General features: G+C 39.1%; 1 protein-coding gene across 9 annotated transcripts in view; it reads right to left on the bottom strand.

Annotated features, from left to right (window-relative positions):
* Window positions 1-18,715, bottom strand: part of ADCY7 (adenylate cyclase 7) — a 68,232-nt gene extending 49,517 nt beyond the window's left edge. For 3 of the 9 annotated variants that reach the window (XM_069793630.1, XM_069793628.1, XM_069793636.1), the window contains exons 1-2: window positions 18,549-18,707; window positions 11,713-11,900 (exon numbers count right to left, since the gene is read on the bottom strand). The gene's annotated coding sequence lies outside the window, so the exon portion shown is untranslated. Of the gene's footprint in view, window positions 1-10,341; window positions 10,458-11,712; window positions 11,901-18,312; window positions 18,449-18,548 lie in introns of those variants that run through there. The other 6 variants (XM_069793631.1, XM_069793633.1, XR_011326531.1 and 3 more) reach the window with 6 other exon arrangements.
* Between the last annotated feature and the right edge of the window lie 417 nt (window positions 18,716-19,132).

Raw genomic sequence — 19,132 nt, 5'->3', positions numbered from 1 at the left:
AGCTTCAATAAAAAACAGATTTCACATAACAGAAACTCCAGAACAGAAGGATGGATTATTTTTTTATTATGAAATCCCATATTTATTATACTTCACTAAATGTAACACTTGTTTAGTGCAAAGATTTGCACAATTGTTTGATTCTTCCCAGTTTTATTCAAGACATCTGTTCACTGATCATTCACCAGCATATTAAAGAAACTGTGGAAATCCAGATTTCACTGTGGTTATGGAAATTATACAGAAGTTAACAAAACATTGGTTTTGTTTGACTCCCTTTTTCAAACAAGCAGCCCCCTTCACTTTTTTCTTTTCATGCAGATATGAGATATACTTTGTATTCTGAGCAGTAGCTTCATTTTTTAAACATATGTAGAAATTATTAATAACATCTTTACTATTTTCAAAAGTGTTCATTCACATTATCTTTACTCAGACTTTCCAACTGATTCAGTGGAAACCTTCACAAACCTCTGAAAAGAAACACTGCAGTGCACCAAGGGTTTCTGGTTATCTACTTAGTTTATTTATTAACTTAAAAGTATAAAGTTGCCATGAGTCTCAAGAGTTTACCCTGCTAGCAGGCATAACAGCAACACCAATACTGCTAGAGCCCTAACATGAATGCTCATCCTGAATATCCACAGTTGTAGAAATATCTTAATTTAGTTCAAATTAATCAAATTTACACTGAGAAGTGAAATATTTTACTAGAAAACTCTTGTACCATTTTTTAACAACTTCACTAATAAATACTCTGAACTGAAATACTGACATTCATTTGAAGTCTTTTTGGGCAAAACATAATGGCATAACATGTATCCAGTACAGGCTTGGAAGTATTTTATATCATATCTGTAAAAACCACATTTCATTACAATAATTTTAACTGAAAAAAAGTATTTTAAAACAAAAATGTGATTTGTATTATTAAAATATCGTGCTGTACTTCAACTATATATTAACAGGCAGATCCTTCAGACAACGTTTTATAACACTGTTGAAGTTATTTCCCCCTCAGCTACATATAGTCTATATTTAAGAACTCTCAATAATTTTCAGAAATGCTTAAAATATATTTCATATTACTTTTTTTTTAATAAACAATCATTTATAAATCAAACTAAAACTATTACAAATAATAAGATGCTTCTTTCTACTTTACTTACTGCCTGGCTAACACTTACAGATCTTTTAAAAATCACTTGCATGTTATCCTAAATAATAGTATAAGGAAACATAAATTGAACTGATGCTTAGCTTAAAGTTTACTTTATTCAGAAACATCCAAGACAGTTTATTGTAGAAACAATCTAAATGCTCAGGAACAAAAAAGAAAGTCAGAACAAAGCAAACAATATTAGATAAAACCGGCACTACTTCCTCTCCCATACTACCTTCAAAATTACATTTAAAACCACACAAAGAGTTGAGTGTGTATCAATTTCTCCCACAAAAGGGATTTTTAAATTCCTAAACTACAACATGAAGGAGCGTGCTGACTGTACATGTTACAACTTACTGAACAGCCTTCAGTTCCCTTCTTCATTTTACCTCTTGTTGCATATGAACCTGGCTACCACTGTCTTACAAACCCACATGAAATGAGATCCTCCTCAGGATACACCTAGAAAACTGGATTTCTACACAAAGACTGGTTTATGATCTGTTTGGAGTAATATTTAATTAATGCAGGAACTACTTCCTGAATGCGGGAAGTTTGAAATAAGAACACACACATGTACTGCTAAGAAGGTCTCCCAACAATTTCTGGTACAATCTTTCTTGCTCTTACAGGTCTAAAGGTTATGTAGCACTGCTGGAGTAGTTTCCAGTTTCACTAATTAGGGTTTTTCTACCTGGTACAAGTAGTTAATTAAGAACTCAGGAAACAGTTGTTCATATTTAAACTGTTTCACATCTAAAATTGCAACTTTTTAAAATAAGCAAATGCAACAACAGAAACATCGTTACTACAAGGCTGTTTCAAAGAATACACGGTTTCCCCTCTTGCCACTGCAGCTCTCCAGCTTCAGTGGAAGCTATTTGGCAAAACTCTCTTTCTCTTAGCACATTCACAGCACTATCTAGTTTACACGTGCACTTTGACAGGGTTGATAGCAGTAGGGATTTACACCAAAACTAGCCTGAGTGAAGAGCACTATAGAGTTGAAACCCTATAGGATCAACCAAAGGAGAGAGAAAATGTGCCAAACTAATAATGCAACAGTGGACTTCAACTATTCACCTATAAACAGATCGAATGGAATTATGAGATAAAAAATTAAAAGTGACAGAAATTCAGAAATTACAATCTAGGAATTAACCATTCAAAACTGAGAAAAAGCAATATCCTTTAATGAAAATGTAATTAAACTATACAACATCCATGAAATACCTGAGTTTATCTCAGGCCATAGCCCCAAGATCTGATCTGCTGGTAGTTTCCTAAAAGATAACCCACGATTCAAAGATTCACATTCTACACAGAAACACAAGGAGAAAGCAAGCAGTTATACATAAGGAAAGTGCTCAACCAAAACCCATGCTATGAAGCACCTTGGGAGCAGATCTGGGAAGAGAACCCAGGCTTGATAGTTCACTGGCCAAATCTTACCTGGTAGATCAGGGAGCTACTGTAGAAGCAAAACCCACCCATTTAACTATTGTCACAGCCATTTCCTCACATTTCAAAATTCTGATTAACTTTCACTGAAGTTGTTCAGCACAGTTTAAGAGCAGGCCTGAGATCCAAATATTGCCAAAAACCCAAGAACGTTATTTCAATAACCACATCCTGTGGGTAAAGCATTATAAATTCCAGAGTTATTTTTCTCGACTGTAATCCCGTCTTTCCATCCAGTGCACATACAAATTCTCAAAACCTTCTGAAGCCCTTAGCCCCTGTGTGAGAAGGATGACCACTATGGTTAAAGTAAAGAACTCAAGAACCATTTTCTAGCTTTTGGCTCTCCCACAGATTTCCTGCTGGCTGGCTCTGAGTGTGTGGTAACCCTTTTTTCTCTCCCAAAGGAACTGACCTAATACCATTATCCACCCACAAAAGCTGCCAGCAAAATAAATGAATATTCACAAGACATTTTAGGAATATAGTAGTCCCAAGTTCATAAGACACAAATATTTTTGGACTATAACAATGCATTGCAGTAAACATCTTCATTGGCACTGAAATCTTTTGCCAGACTTTAATCTCATACTTCCAGAAATTGATATAAACCCTGGAGGAGAACGTTTGCTCAGCTGTGGCAGGAACCACAATGCTGGGCTTTAAATATCACATAAAATAATAATTAAGTTATTGTCTAATATTATTATATTAAGAAAATAAATATATAATTAAATAAGAATGCATGATGTTAAGGATAGCAGAATGTCAGTCCTTCAACTCCCACTGACAGACACAGCAGTTACAAAAACAACACAGCATATCAGTGCTGTAAATTCAGTTACAGAAGGGGGGGTAATCTTTCATTTAACATCAGTTTTTTCAGTAGCAAATGAAATCAGTATCTCTGACCAATGGCAAGACAGAACAGTTGATGAAATCATGAAGTTCCTTTCATTCTGTTCGTACATTTGTAACACGACCACTACTTTTTTACATATGGTTCAAGCTGACACATGCATCATTACCATCACTTCCTTATTTCTAAAGTACAACTCACTGCTTAAGCAAACAAACCCTAATATAGCAGGAGAAGGGCCTACATGTGAAGTGAGAAGTATCACTACCAGGGATGTATTCAAATACAAATATCTACTACAGCAAGTGCATCTTTATTCATAAATCACCACCCTCCCTGTACATAGAGTTTAAATTAGTTTAATGAACAGAAATCTAGAGAGGAAACTTTTGCTGCTCATTTTAAAGAGTGAAACCTGCAGGTATTGGCTACAGTTCTGCAACAGGGGCATCTCCAGCAATATTTGCTTGAGTTTCTCCTCCGCTTCCCCTCTTCCTCCCCACCACTCGCTCCTATCTTGTCACCACACCACACCATTCTTTGGTTATATGCATGTCACTATTTCTACGCCCACGTGCAGTCAGATAAGCTCAAAAATAACCATTCGTGTCTCCCAGCTTTCATTCCTTTTTGCCTAAGAGGCAGACAGGGTCAGTGATTGTGGCCAGCGTAGCTTTGTGGCAGCATGGCCAGCACAGCTGAGAGTGGCTGGCTGTGGAACAGAGGCAGAACAAGGAGGTGACAGCAAGAAGGTCCTCCTTAACCTGAAAATGCTGCTGCAGCCATCAGGGGAAGGAACTGTACTCCCACAAGTGCCCTGAGACAAGGGACAGCCCAGAAAGATGCCAGGCAAGAGCCAGCAACAGAAAAGATCAACTTCTCAGCGGAAAACAGATCTCTCAATGCCTTTGCTAAACAAGTAGTCAGGGTGGTCTGTAATTCTCTATTTTAACACCTCACAAAACCTATTAACAGTTTAGTTACAACCAGTCCATATTCTCTGGGAAATATTTAAGAATTTAAAGAAAAGGGACCGATAAATATATGCAAGCAGGAAAGGCTCACCCCAGTCAGACTGGCTCACCCCATCTCTGAAAACTGGAGCTGTGAATGAGGACATCCAAGATGCTTTCCCTGACTAGGGAGAAGAATCATAATTGCATCATTTTTCTAGATGAGCAGTGTCAACAATTTAGGCTCTGAGTCAGTACTGAGCCAGTCAATGCCCTGTGGCAGTCCCTGGGGCACTGTGCTATTAGAAGTGATGACTTTCACAACAGGCTGCCAAGCAGGATCCAAGCCCACTTATGTTTATTAAAAGAGTGAGAGAGAGACAGAGAGAACTGCTACTTTATTCTTCAGTAAGAGCAAGAACATACTGCCAGTACTTTGGGCAACTGCCAGCAGCCAAATTACTGTTAGTGTCCAGAACGCTCTCCACTTTTGTCTGGGGGCCTCCAAGATGAGTAAATAAAACCGCATGTACTCTTATTTCTATCAATTTTGCAGAAAGAAAAAAAAAAAACAAAACAGAAAAAAAGGTCTGACTTGCTAGAATCACCCTACAAACACTATTCACAGCTTTTGACTGCTAGGTTTATGCTTCCACCACTAAATCACACTTGACGGCTGTTGCCTAAAAAGGCAGTAATTTCATGTGGCAGGAAAAAAAAAGCATTCTTCCAACTTACAACTGTTGCATAGCAAGATGTACACCAAAAGTATCTGTATTCAAGTGCAGGAAAGGGGGCAGCATTAATCAAAGGAGTTTCAAGATAAAAAGAACTATTTAAAAAGCTTAGCTCACTCTTTTAGTCAAAAGGGAGTTAAGCACACAAACTTAAAAAATATCAATTATTTTATGACCATTTTGCAGTTCATAGTACGTGTCATATATCTTACACACCCTTCTGAGGCAAGTCAAAAAAACAAGTATTTTTGCATTTGATTACCAGTCTAGAAAGATATACAAGTTCCCAATGAGAAAGAAAAGCCACATTTACATGTATATAGTGTTTCTGAAGTAACATACTCCCCAAATATTTACAAATCCAAAAACCCACTAACACTTCTCTCGGACATTTCTGTTGGTTTTAAATTAAGTCATTTAACTGACTTTCACAAAGTTTCACTATGAAATACCATGATGCTTGAAAATGAAAGTATCTAAAAGTTAAAAATTTAACAAATGAAGCAGAAGCCGCTGACATACAATATAATGCACACTATGACAAATCGGTATTTATATCTATCACTAAGTCAGCCCACTACATCCAGGAGCTAACAGACAAATGTTTCAGGGTAAGGAAAAACATAAGCTGTATGCAACCCTTCAGTGACCTAAACCATGCATAAAGCAGGCACATCTACATTCTTAGCTACTCTACGTATTACACACAGAGATAAAAATGCTGTAACATTTATTTAAATCACAAAACACTGGTTTACACCCAGACTTTTACTACTTTATCACCATGTTAAGCCTAGGCATACAGACACTACAAGAAGTCAGAAATGAGGAAGGGAAAGGACAAAACGTAAGTGAAAATGTCTGGTATGTATTTTTGTTAAAAAATTCTACTCAACTCCTTAAAATGATTGTAAGCAGTTACTGTTTGATGATATATGTATTCAGGCGCATATATGTTGGACTATACCAATAATTTAATCATTGTCTCTTCTTCAAGTATACATATAAGCATATACAAGCATGAAAAACAGATGAGAAAATAAAAGCAAACAGTCAAAACTTAAGTTTCAAAACATTATAGTTGCTCCACAGTGTTTTTACAAAAAGACACAACTGCTTGAATATGTTCAGTGACAAGCATAGAAAAAGACTACCTTTCACACAGACTCTCAGCTTTCGATGGAGTTTAAAACAAAGGGGTGTGCGTGAGACATAGCAGATTTGCAAGAAAGGTACTAACAGTTCAAGGGATGTTCCAAAAAAATCAGTGGGGTAAATGAAAAAAGTGTCCCTTCAGGAAACAAATCGTACCCTGTCAGTAGCAGATATCAAGCACAAATTAAGAAAGCATTAAGAAAAGTTTTTTATGTTTAGACAGTAGCTAGGAACAATGAACAAAGAAACTAACTTTCACTGAACTCTCCACTCAAAACACTGATTTATGAAATCCTGAATTCTTAGAGAGGATGATGCACAAAAGAAGTAAAATAAAGTAAAATCAAAGCTGCAAATCAAGCACCCCAAGTACAAGAGATATTTTACATGTACTATGAATACTACATGTCTGTTTTATCGATGTCACAGCTGGAAATAAATCTGTACTGTGAACATAAAGCAAGGATTCAAGTCACCTGCAATAAACAAATACTAAGATTTACATAAAATTATATTCATGACAGCAAATATAACTATACATCAAATTTTTTAAGTGTTGTTTGATTATAAGTTTCCCCTAAATTTTCCTCTCTTGGCTGAGATGAAGCCTGGAAGCTAGCATAAAAATGTGTTTAGAAACCTATCTTTTAAACAAAAAGCAATAAAAGTCATAACTGTGAGAAAAAAACGCTGAATTAAGTACCACTATGTATGTGTGTAATTCTAATGTTTCTTCCTGCAGTTTATACTGTGAAGGCAGATTGCAACACTGGGGTGGGGCCCTCTCCACTCCTGAGGAACTCTGATCACAGCGGTGCACGATCTCCCCAGAGCCGATACAGACCAGACCAGAGGTCTGATCCTCCCAGCTTACAGACAGGGAGCAGCACTTGGCCTGACGACCACTCCTCCTCCAATCACTTCAGCGACTTTCCCAGTATGCCCTTCTTTTATGACCCTACAGAAGAGATCAAGAGGAGTTCAGTCCAAGGAATAGGGACGATTCAGTGAATGACACATCAAGGAACTCAGACGGCACGGTAAATCCAGGTCAAGAAATCGCAAATAAGAAAAGGTATATTCTCTTTCTGGCAGACGTCAAACAAAAGAAAAGCCAGGAAGCTTATCAATAAAAGCAGACACTTGTGTCAGTACTCCTACTTTGGGAAGGCTGTACCAATAGTTCGTGTTCAGAAATTAGTCTCTTGCACAAACAAGATAAAGTACAAAACCATATGGCATATTCCAGAAGCATAGCATATAATCTTAGCCATATATTCCTTCATTTAGTGTGCTTGAAATCTAAAATTAATATTTCACTATAGGGAAATATATGTAAAAATGTAAGTCATAGGCCCAAGGAAAGGGCTTAAAAGTTTGCTGAGTTCTCCATTAAGACAGGAAGGAAGTTAGAAGAATGATTTAGCCCGCTGGCTCACAAGGTTAGAGCTTTATCAGTATATTAATGACAGCAGACATTTTTAGCGGACAAACACAAAACTGTGTTTTAAACAAAGCTTTCAGCACTTGACTGCAGTGAAAAACTCAACTTAGGCCAAAAATAGATCAAACATTCACAAGGCAAGTGAAAGATGAGCCTTACAGTTTTGAAACGCCTTTTTTTTTTTTTTTTTTTTTTTTAGCAATTCATAACCAAAAGCTATGTTTGGTAATATTGCAAGGAGGGTGCTCCCTCCCAGGTTACCACCTTGTAAAAAAAAAAAGGCTTTTTTTTAAACAGAGAAAGGGCAGGTGAATAAAAATAATGGTTGCCTACCTTTCCGTCCTGTTAGCTATATATCAACATAGAAAAGAATTAATAATAATGAATGGTTTATGGGAATACAGGCAAACACCCCAAGAAGCTTAGAACTACACAAAGCTACATCTTGGGATCATTCTGACACAGGTATTATTTCCAATCCAAAGGCATAAAATGCAGTTTGTGTTCTACAAACTGTCTGTCCAAATTATCGAATTATCCAGATTTTTAAAGAATTTTTTTTTTTTTTATTAAAGGCTACCATGCTAAAGAAAACTAACTACCTAGTTACACAAATAAACTATTAGTAGGTTGATTAAAACATGAGGATTAACAGCATGTAAAATCTCCCATAGTAACTCCCAACGTACAAACTCATAGTCTCCTGTAAAGGAAAATAGAATAACCTGTCTCACATTTTACCTTATGGAGGATAACATTACACACATGTAGTGACTAAGGCATTTTAGCTTGCTCCGTCACAACGCTTTGTGCAGTCATCCTCTTAGGTTAGAATGCAGACCTGTTACCTGTCCGATTATTGTCTAAAAGCCAAAGTGGCCATAATTACTGAGTTGCTCCCCTGATGTAAGAATATATGTTTATGTTACAAGATCTACACACAGCCTGACTGCATACACTTCTGGAGTGGGTGAGGAAACAACACTATGATAAGCAGCTCTGCTCTGTAATCACAAACTCCTCATAACTATCACAGGAACCTACATACATATTCTGAAGTTCAGCTGGACATTACTAATGCTCTTTAAATGTAACATTTTTTTGCTCAAGAAGGGGAACACAGTTAGGAAGGGCTGGTTGTATGGCATTGCACAGAGGGAGGAGTAGCGCTCAGCCTCCGCTGCTGAACAAGACATCATTAAAGACCATCCACAATTACCTGGGCCGCAGAACAGGTGTTTAGTGCCTATAAAAACCAGTTTTTCAGGTCTGAACTCAAACTGTGTGGTAACCATGCAACAGACCACCCAAGGGTTTGTGACTGACCAGAGGGTCACATAGCAGCAGAGGGAACAGCAAGAGAATCGAAGTCTGCTTGAATCCTTCTCACGGAGTAAAGAAAAGCCTGCACTGGGGGCATCAAGTACTGGAACGGGGACATAGGAACCCTGGAGAGCATTGACTAAATCCAAAAGAACACTGCAAAGAGGGGAGATTCAGGGAACAGCATGAAGTTTAGTTTGTTTTGCACTGACCAGCAACCTCCAGCATCACTTGGAAAAGTGCTTTAAAAATTCCCCCACAACTAGCTATGCATCTTTGTGACTGTCAGCTATCTCACGCCTCTAAGAGTTAAGTGTTCCTAGCAGGTGTACTCCAGAGAAGTTTACTTCAAACAGATGCAGACAGTCAGCAGTGATTTTAAGGTCCAGGGCAGTTGTTCCCAAGGTCCAGGCTCAGTGAGCAAGCCCAGAGAGGCAGCATCCAGAAGCCCAAGGTGCTTAAAACCCTCCCATATGGGGTGGACACAAATACAGCTAGCTGATGTCTTGCAGAGAAAGCACAAATCAGGGTGGTAACACCACTAACTAGCACACAAGAACAGAACTTACCAAAATTCAACCACAACACTGAAAAGAGGGACAGAGTAGTTCCCCACTCAGGGTCGGCATGCTTCCCCTGCCCACTGCTAGGCCACTGCTCTGAGAGCAGGCTTCAGGTCAGAGCAACTAAAAAATATTTCTGGACAATTTGATCACCAATGCATTAGGTAGCTGCATGCAAAAATGCTTTTAAATCACACCAGGTTTCCAGAAGACATAGGCTGCCTTCCCTCTTTTGGTATCTCCAGAGCCCCCATCTCAACATTATCATTAACCTAGACTGACTCTGGGTTGTAGCAAGTTTTACCCAGGTCCACTATAGTATTGTTATACAATATAATTAGGTCTCCTCTGCCAGCAACCTATAGTTATCCCATTTCTGTGAGGGCAGTGCCACAGTTAAAGAAATCCTTCCTCCTCCCCACCCCCCTTACTCTTTTCCCCTCATGAAAGTCCCTCTGTTTCTAGTGAGAATGTTTTTATAGCATGCAAGAACTGCAACACATCACCCTCTTTCCAACTACTCCAACTAAACACTGTGTTATTCAGCATGCTGAAAGCTCTGCTGAATACACTGCACTGGAGAAGTGTTACCTCACCCCTTGCCTTGGTTTAAATAAGAAAGCAAATTAACTGATTCGCAGCTTTCCCATATTTTCTACAGCGAACACTCCTCAGACTTACCAGTAAGTAATCAGTTTGGTTGTTTTGGGGTTTTTTTTGGCAAGTGCTTCTTGAAACATTGGTTATCCATTTGTAAATGCACAAGCCCAAAGAATGATGCCTGGGATAATGATACACTGAACATGATGAGAAGCCATCCAGAAAGATAGAAAGAAACAAGCACAGCATCTTTTAGATTCTGTAGCCTCCAGAAATTACACTTTAGTTAGTTTTCTTAATTTATACATACACATGTATACGTATCTTTATATATACACAATTTTATCGGCAGCGGAGACGACTCCAAGAAAAGCCTAACCATGACTGATTAAGGATCTATATTTCAATGCAGTTCAAAATAAGTACAGCAGAATGAATTTCTAAATACAATAGCCTGCATAAATGTAGGACAAAAATTAATTCAACATGTAAAACAAGTGCTTAATGCTACTCTAGTAAACCAGTTTAGCTACAAGTACATCCAAATTCCCTACATAAACATGCTTGATAAACAGGTATGGAACACACAGCCAATATAAGTAAAAACAGCTCTTAATTCTTGCCTAAATCTGCTGAGAAACTTGAAAAACAAAGTTTCTCCCTTTATTCTTCCAATATATTATTCATGAGTTGCAATTTAATCTTCTTTATCTAGCAACATTGTGAATTTATTGGTCTGCACCTGACTAGAAGTAATTAACACCCACATGCAGTTCTGCTCACACTGACAACCTGTGTCACTAAATCATGTTCTAAATCACTACAACTCTGCAAGTGAGCCCTGAATATGCAAGTAATCAACACATCAGATTGCTGGGTAAAACAAAACCACCTGTGTGGAATTTTGCCTATTGTGGCACTGTGAGAACTGCATCAAATTGTTTTTTACAAAGTAACTATACTGGGTTTTTTTCCTATTTCTTTGAAAGCTAAACATGGTGTTTATACTATTATCAAATTAAATTCTCACTTTCTCAGAGCAACTCCTAGCTTTGACTACCTTCCAACAGCTGTAAATTTTGTATTATTATGTTACACGCAATAACACTGCACTTTCTTAACCAAATCACAGTATATGCCAACAAAACTGTCGCTATAGCACTGCAAGGCATCTTCTGCCTTATTTTGAAAGTGCAGCATCCTGAGGAAAAAGGTAGTGGGGGGCTTGTAACTGTTATTGTATTACCATCAGCAGACTAAAGATAAAAAGTAAAAACTACTAAACCAAAAACAGGATACTCCTCAGGAACTTGCAAAAAACTATAGGTAATTTTTTAAAAGTACTTCAGTAAAATATTTTCACATTCATTTCCTGCTGTACAAGTAAAGCAGAGGAGCAGAGCTCTTTCTTATGAAGTACTGAAACTGGGCTAACAATTCAGTTGGCAATACCTCAAATCAAAACGCAGTCCAGGTCACTTTTCCAGCAAGTCTGTAGAAGTATAACTTACTACTTGGATAACTAGGAGAAGAGTTTTACAGTACAGGCACTGCCGAAGAGGAGGGAACCATCCCCGCCTGTCTCTCCAGAAGTTCAACAATATGTTCTTGCCACTTCCTCTAGCCTGGCTGTTCTGTTCCTACAGAGAGGAAAAAAAAAAAAAATAAAAATCACACTTAAAAAATGCTTATCCTATTAAAAAAATAGCTTTTTGCCCATTTAGTTCCATGAATCAGCTCACCAGCAGGTCAGATGAGCACCAGTGCTGACTTCAGGGAGGGATGGGAGCACAGGGGCAGGAGGCAAACAGCACTGCCCACTTTTAGTGACAGCTGCCTGTTGAGCCAGCTTAGCTACACCATAAAAATCACACCCTTCATTGCATTTACTCCTGCATTTATATTCAAAGTCATGTAAGAATATTTCTAGAAAAATAATCTTTTACACAGCTGTCATGAGTCATTTTTACATAACTAGTGAGCAGAAATGAATTTAAAGTTCCCAGGACATTCCCAACAGAAGCTGTGCCCTCCTGTACATACATATACAAGCCCTTGCTGAAAAAAAAAATACAAATTGTTAAATTCATTAACTGCATGGACACTTCACAACAGAGCAAAATTGTGCCAAAAAACCCCAAACCTCAATCAGCTCATAAGATTGTGAAGTGACTGGCGGATTATGTCAATTCTAGGGGAAGAAAAAAGATTTGGGGGCTTAGAAGTCCACTGCCAGAGGGTTCACACCAGTGGAGAGACCTTCCAGGCTCTTCTCATGCCCAGCAAGGCTCCATCAGAGCTCCAGCCGTACAGCTGTCTGGACAGTCAAACCAAGGGGGGACATTTCCCCCACCTTCCTGGTGCTGACCATTGCCGAGTGTGGAGACAGGGTGCACCTCAGGATCACACTTTTAGCCTATGAGATGTGCCTGCTTTTTTCCCCCCAACTCCCGAGCAGAATTGCAGATGCTCCTCAGACCCAACACGAGGGAAAAGGCTCGCACACCCTGCAATGCCTACCGTCCCTTCTGATGGCAGACTGAAATAAATCAGGGCAATAACCTACGAGTTATAAATCTACAAAAGTATTCTTTGTCTCTATTTTTCTCTTTGTCTTCTCATAAGCTGCACAGGGCCTACATACACTAGTACATGTATTACACATAGAATAAGCAGGACAGTAAGAACTTGCACAATTAAAGTATCGGAACTGATTCATTGGCTTTATTCGTGACAAGAATTTTTAAAGCATTTTCACCTCAAAACCCAGTTCTTGATTAAAATGTTAGTAATAACTACATACATTTCTCATGTCTTCTGTCATTTATTTTAGTTTATTCCAATAAATGTGTATCTCACAAATATATATATGTTTGTTTCCTTGCTATTGAAATGACAGCCACCTTCATGGCAGCAGGCTGAAACCAGCAGCAAAGGAGGAGCAGAAGATCAGTCAGAAAGTGTCAGGAAGTGAGAAAGTTTTGATAGCCATGCCCCAGCTTCCTTTCAAATGAGGAAATTGAAACCGAAATTCTGTTCCACTACTGGAATTTATTTTTTTGATTTAGTCGTACAGAAGCTCAGTAGCAATAACAGAGAAAAAGATGTAGACACAAAGAAAAACCAGTACAAAGTTCATCCTCTCTCAGCTTGACCTGATCTGTTTTTTATTCCACAGCCTAAGTGTGAGTTTGTTTCAACAAGCGGGTCCTGCCTGAAATACCGTAACAGATGGACTCAAGCTGACACGAGCCAGGTGCTAAGAATATCTGGCATTTAAATGATCAGAGGTTTATTGCCCATTTCCATTAATTGCAGCTGACTACGAATAAACCTCAGTGAGCTCAGTCTGCTTGAATCCACCTTCGATGGCTCCTTCCCAGCTGCACTCATTACCCAGCCCTTCCATGTGCTTTGTCATTCTATTGGCACCCTTGATTCCTCACCATTGTGGTTACTTGGATGGAAAACGGTATCTGAGTAAGAATTAGTCACTGGTAGATGGTTTAATCATCAACTAGTTCTTTAAAAGAACTCCCTAGTATGAATGTATTATATTTTATATAAATAAATAAAGCAGAAAACAATGTCACAGATTGGACATTAAATAAATAACGACTAAAACCCAAGCTATAGTACAAATGAAGGGCACCTTACTGAAATATTTTATTCAACTCATTGAAGTGCTAACTAATCACTATTAGTCATAAGAAAACTTCATAGAGTGAAAAGTAACAAATTAAAAACAAAGTTATAGTCACATGTAAACTATTTCTACATTTATCTACCTATAAAACACTTACTATATTGTCTCCTTCCTTGAAATAAAGCATGCACTCTTAAGACCTTACAACTTAAATCGAAGTCCTTTTACAATGTTTTCATATTGATTGTATTACAAGAGTATGCTTGCAGCTTATTAACCACCCATTTACAAGGCAGCATTATAAAATAAAGAATTTATTGCTATACTTGCTAAGCATCTCAGGAAAACACATTCATTTTGTTGTGGGCTGAATGACGACTCGCGTGTCAAACAGTACTTATTTCTGCATCACACAGAACAGAGGATGGTACAAAGCTCTATCACTACTCTTTAGCAAACTGCGATGCAGGACACAGGAGAATGAGTCTGAAAATTAGCTTGTTTAATTATCTTTACCAGGAGGTCCTGCAAGCTACCTGAGCAGAGCAAATGTATATACTCTGCAGCAAACACAGACATATGCATAGCACTGGGGCACTTCAGGGAGAAGTTGCCAGAAACAGCCAGCTGTATTCAAAGGCACTTGCCACCTTTCTCTGGCTTAGGCCATTAGTTACAGCCTTGGTAGTCTTTGTTACTTCTGTTTTTAACTAGAATGCGTTACTTAGTTTTATGCCCAGAAACAGAAGTTAAACACACCCTGTTTGTTCCTTCTCTCTAATTACAGACCAGAAGCTAGTTTTAATGCTGAAATGAGGATTACAGAACAGCTGTTAAGGAGAGGAACATTTTGGCCATTAGCTGTGAAGGAAGCTCTTAGGAAAAGTGGTATGTGCGGCCCTGCGTCACATGAGAGCCAGCTTTGACTTTGTTTCATCTTTAAAACACCAACAGACCTGAAGCCTCTGAACTGCAGGGCCTGTGCTGTGAAAATCAAAACAGCAGCTTGGTTGCCACAAAAGAAAAGGTTTATTTGATTTTTATAAAAAAGGTACTGAGAACAGGCTACACAAAATGAGTAAGTTTGAACGATACATTTTGACACAAATTCATGTCATAACTCCAAGCTACTGAGGTAAAGCAATGCCTTGATTAGCAAAGGAACAGCAGCCCCATCTTCTACTTAAGTTTTGCTACTTATCTTTGAGTAACCTAGACAAAATTATTTCACCTTTTACACCTTAATTTTACTAACTCTGAAGAGATAACACTCAGCAATAGCAACCTACATGTGATGTGCAGGAAATATTATTACAGCATATTTACACTATTGTATCTTACACTTATTAAGCAAAGAAAAACACTTCCAAAGGAAAGATCAAATGTACTGCTTGCTCCTCTGCCTGCATATATGGACAACCCTGCCACTTGCTGCACAAGACAGAGCCTGGATCCTACTTGAGGTGACTCAGGAAGATAGATAGGATAGTGTAAAAGGCAAAAGGCAACCAACAGCAATAATTTAAAAAAAAATGATTTGCAAGTCTCTGGAGATAACAATTATAATGATTTTTATTATGAGATAAAAGTGTTATAAAACTCCTATTTTTTTTTTAAAGGCATCATTTTTTTCCAGCAGAAAATGTGGTTTATTAAATAAGAGTATGAGGAAATCCCAGATCAATGTCTTTACTGTTTTCAAAATGTAAAATATAAAATATGTTTTTCAGCAAACAAAAGACTATTCATGAAGTATACTGTAATGATCTAAGGAAGAAGTTGCACTTCCTTATTTTAATACAAGATGATCTAACTGCACAGGGGTTACAAACTATTTCACTCTGTAACATCCTGTCAGCTTAGCAAATAATCATCTTGAAACTCTGCAGATGCTAGTTTAATAGATTTTCTCCTGCATTTAAGAGTTTGAATACTGACTGGACTCTGATTAGAGAGGAAAAGAAGGATCTTTGGCTCAGCCATGTCCCAGTTTTTACCTGAAAAACCTTTTTGGATCTACTAAGGTCTGTAACTCCACTTTAACAGTATGCCTAAATCTTTGGAACTGCTTGTGAACACAGATGCTTCTCAGACAGAGCATCAAATCCAGCCCAAAAGAACAGCAGAAACAAGTGAGTAGCACAGACAGCAGCCAACACACGCTCACTGCTAGTGAATACAGATCCTCACACCTTGGTAAGTCAAAGCAGCACCGAAGCAGACAATTCATTGTAACCTAGAGGACAACATCAATTCCATTGGCTATGTGCTCTTACACACCTCAGTTCCCAGGCTGATTTCTTATGACAATGAAACAATCTGATTTACAAAAAAAAAAATATTTGTACATAGAATAAGTCCCAAATGACACTTTCAATATAAAAGCCCTGCAGATGCTTAGTACAGTTTGACTATTACATTTTATTAATCCAAAACACCAAACAAATCCAGGTAGACTGGTTCCCTTTCCAGAAAGATAAAATGTAGCTTCAAGACAAACCATGAGACTGAAGGAGCAATCACTGGGTGAAGTGTTTTAGCCTATGTTTCACAGCCTTCATAATAAAACTAAAATCAGAATGAGTAATTTTGATAAATTCTGTAATGTTAAATCCAAGTCAAAGATGTAACCCAAAAATAAATCTAAAAATGCAATTTAGAGGGGGGGGAGGGGGGTTGGTGATTCCACAGGGGATATTGTCTTTTTTTTAAATCTAAGAGCAACTGGCAATTACACAAACACCCACATTAACAGAAGACAATGATCATCTGTCTCTAGGCTAACACCTAAACTAATTAGCTCTCAACCAGCACCTGCTCTTTCACTTAGCACAAACCATGAGAACATAAATATCCATATACATTAGGGAATGAAGTATCTTCCTTGTTTTCTCTTAATGGTGTTGACATTAACTTCATTAAGAAAAAAATTAAGAAGTTTAATGGCTGCTTTACAAGAACCCCCAATGACCCTAATTGCTGCTAGTAATGGCTTCTGGAAGCATAAATAACATGCTATAATGGCCATTAGAAATCAGTATTGGCTTACTGTTTTCAGAGCGGTGTTCCACATACTCCTCATTTTCCATTCTACACTTCTGGATAGGGGGAAACTGTCAACGTGTGGGTGACTTCGGCAAATACTGGTTTTAATATCAACCACTACAATGGTTTTTTTCGGATGTACGTAGTTCACTATACACGCAAACACACCATGAGTACACTGTAACATGGGTCTTAACATAGATCTGCAACACACCCTTCTTCCACCTATGGGGGATCATAGAAAAACTTCCCAATCAGGACTTCAAGATTTGAAAGGTGGGGGTACCTAAACAAACACACACAACCCCCCAGTACACACACAACCACACCACCACACTGTTTGTTTATTTATCTATTTCTGACCTAGGCACAATCATTAAACCCTCCTAGAACATTTCTCTTTCTCTCCTGGAATCCTGCTTGCTTAAAAATAATATTTAAAAAAAAAAAAAAAAAAAGAAAAAGACACCACCACATTATTCTTATTTATCCTCAAAATATATAATAGCTATAGAATTTCTTTATAGTACTTTTCCTTTTTAGACATAAAGTTTAAAAGTTCACTTTTTTTTTTTAAAGCAGGGTTTCTTCTAAAGTTCCTAGCTCCCCCCTTTTTTTTTTTTTAAAAAAAAAGAAGACCCCTGCATCATGAATCTTAGCACAAAGCAGTAAGGTCACTAGTGCAGGTACAGTTACATCCTATTTCCCACTATAAAGAAGTTTTCATATTGCAGTGTCCAGCACAGGACACTTTATTTCATATAATAAATCACAACCACCTCAGAATTCACTTTGCATGTCCAAAAATGCTTTCAAAGTGTCTTTGCCAGTCTTGAGCACTTCTGCTGACCACATCTTTACTGGTCATAAAAGAAGTCTCACGTTCAACAGACTTTAGTAGGGTCCTGGGTCACTGGTGACAATACGGCCCTGCTAGATGATACACTTTATCAGCCAGCAGCAAACATAAGACCCTAGCAATAATGATCAAATGTTGTACTATACATATTAAAGCATTTTAATCCCTTTATTAACACAGAACACTCACTTGTTATAGAAATGCCATAACATGTCCTACCGAGATTAGAAGCGACTTACCTCTTCAGCAGTAAAAAAGACATGAACCAACCCTCTGCAGATATTTCAAGTTTCCCCTGGATATTTAAGTACCTCTTTCAGCAATTTAAAGCCCTATTGTGCCAAAAAGGTAGAAGCAAAAGAGGATCCAAAATACTCCGTCACAGAACAGTCAGCTTTTGGCTTTTGAGCGCGTTATTCCGCAAAAGACAAACCTAGCGAATAACTTCTCCATTCATCCGGTGTGCAGAAACACATGTAAATTATCAGGCCTCGCAGCTTACCAAATCCACCTTTTCTAAGCAAAATAAACTTGGAGAAAGGTTTACGGGCCTGAAAACGTGTTCGCTGTTCGCAAGCGTATCAAGTGGCATAATAAGGGGTAGTAAATAACCATTATACAAGGAAAACCTATCGACGCTTTTAATTTCGTGCTCCGCGGAGCGGGGCCGCTCCGCGGGAGCGGGCTGCGAGTCCCCCCACGCCCGGGGTACCTCCCCTCCCCGTCCCGGTCTCTCACCTGCGGCCGGCGGAAGAGGAGTAGGCAGCGGCGGGGCAGCAGGTCAGGACTGGGACCGGGCGCTGCTCCTCCTCCTCCGCCGCCGCCGCCTGAGGTGTCTCTGGGGCCCGGGGAGCCTCCCCGGCGCGGTGAGGGCGGGACGCGCGCGGCGGCAGCGCCCCTCCTGCCCCCTGGCGGGTGGCGGGGCCGCCGGCGGCGGCGGCCCCTCAGAGGCGGCTGTGAGGGACGCGGGATCCCGCCGGGCACCTAACGGTCGCCTCTCGTCAGGCGCCCGGGTGGGATGGCCTCAGCCTCGCCTCGGTCACTGGCCTTTGACACCCTCCCCGGCATGAGGGGGAGCATAGCTGAGGGGCTCCCCCTCAGGTCGGAGGGCCTCCGGGCAAGGTCTGCAGCACCCTGTCCTTCACAGCGTGTCAGGGCTTGGGGGGTGTCCGTGTCCCGTCCCGTCCCCCCCGATTCACATGTGGGGAGTGAAGAGTTATCGTCATCCACGCTGTACAGATGTGGAAACAGTCTTTTGCCCAGAACCCTAAAAAATACAAAAGTCTACAGGCAGCTTTTTAAAATCTGGCCCCCATTGGGGT

The sequence above is a fragment of the Haliaeetus albicilla genome, chromosome 10 (genome assembly GCF_947461875.1).
Source record: "Haliaeetus albicilla chromosome 10, bHalAlb1.1, whole genome shotgun sequence".
Lineage (NCBI taxonomy): Eukaryota > Metazoa > Chordata > Aves > Accipitriformes > Accipitridae > Haliaeetus > Haliaeetus albicilla.
This window is presented reverse-complemented; position numbering and strand designations above follow the sequence as displayed.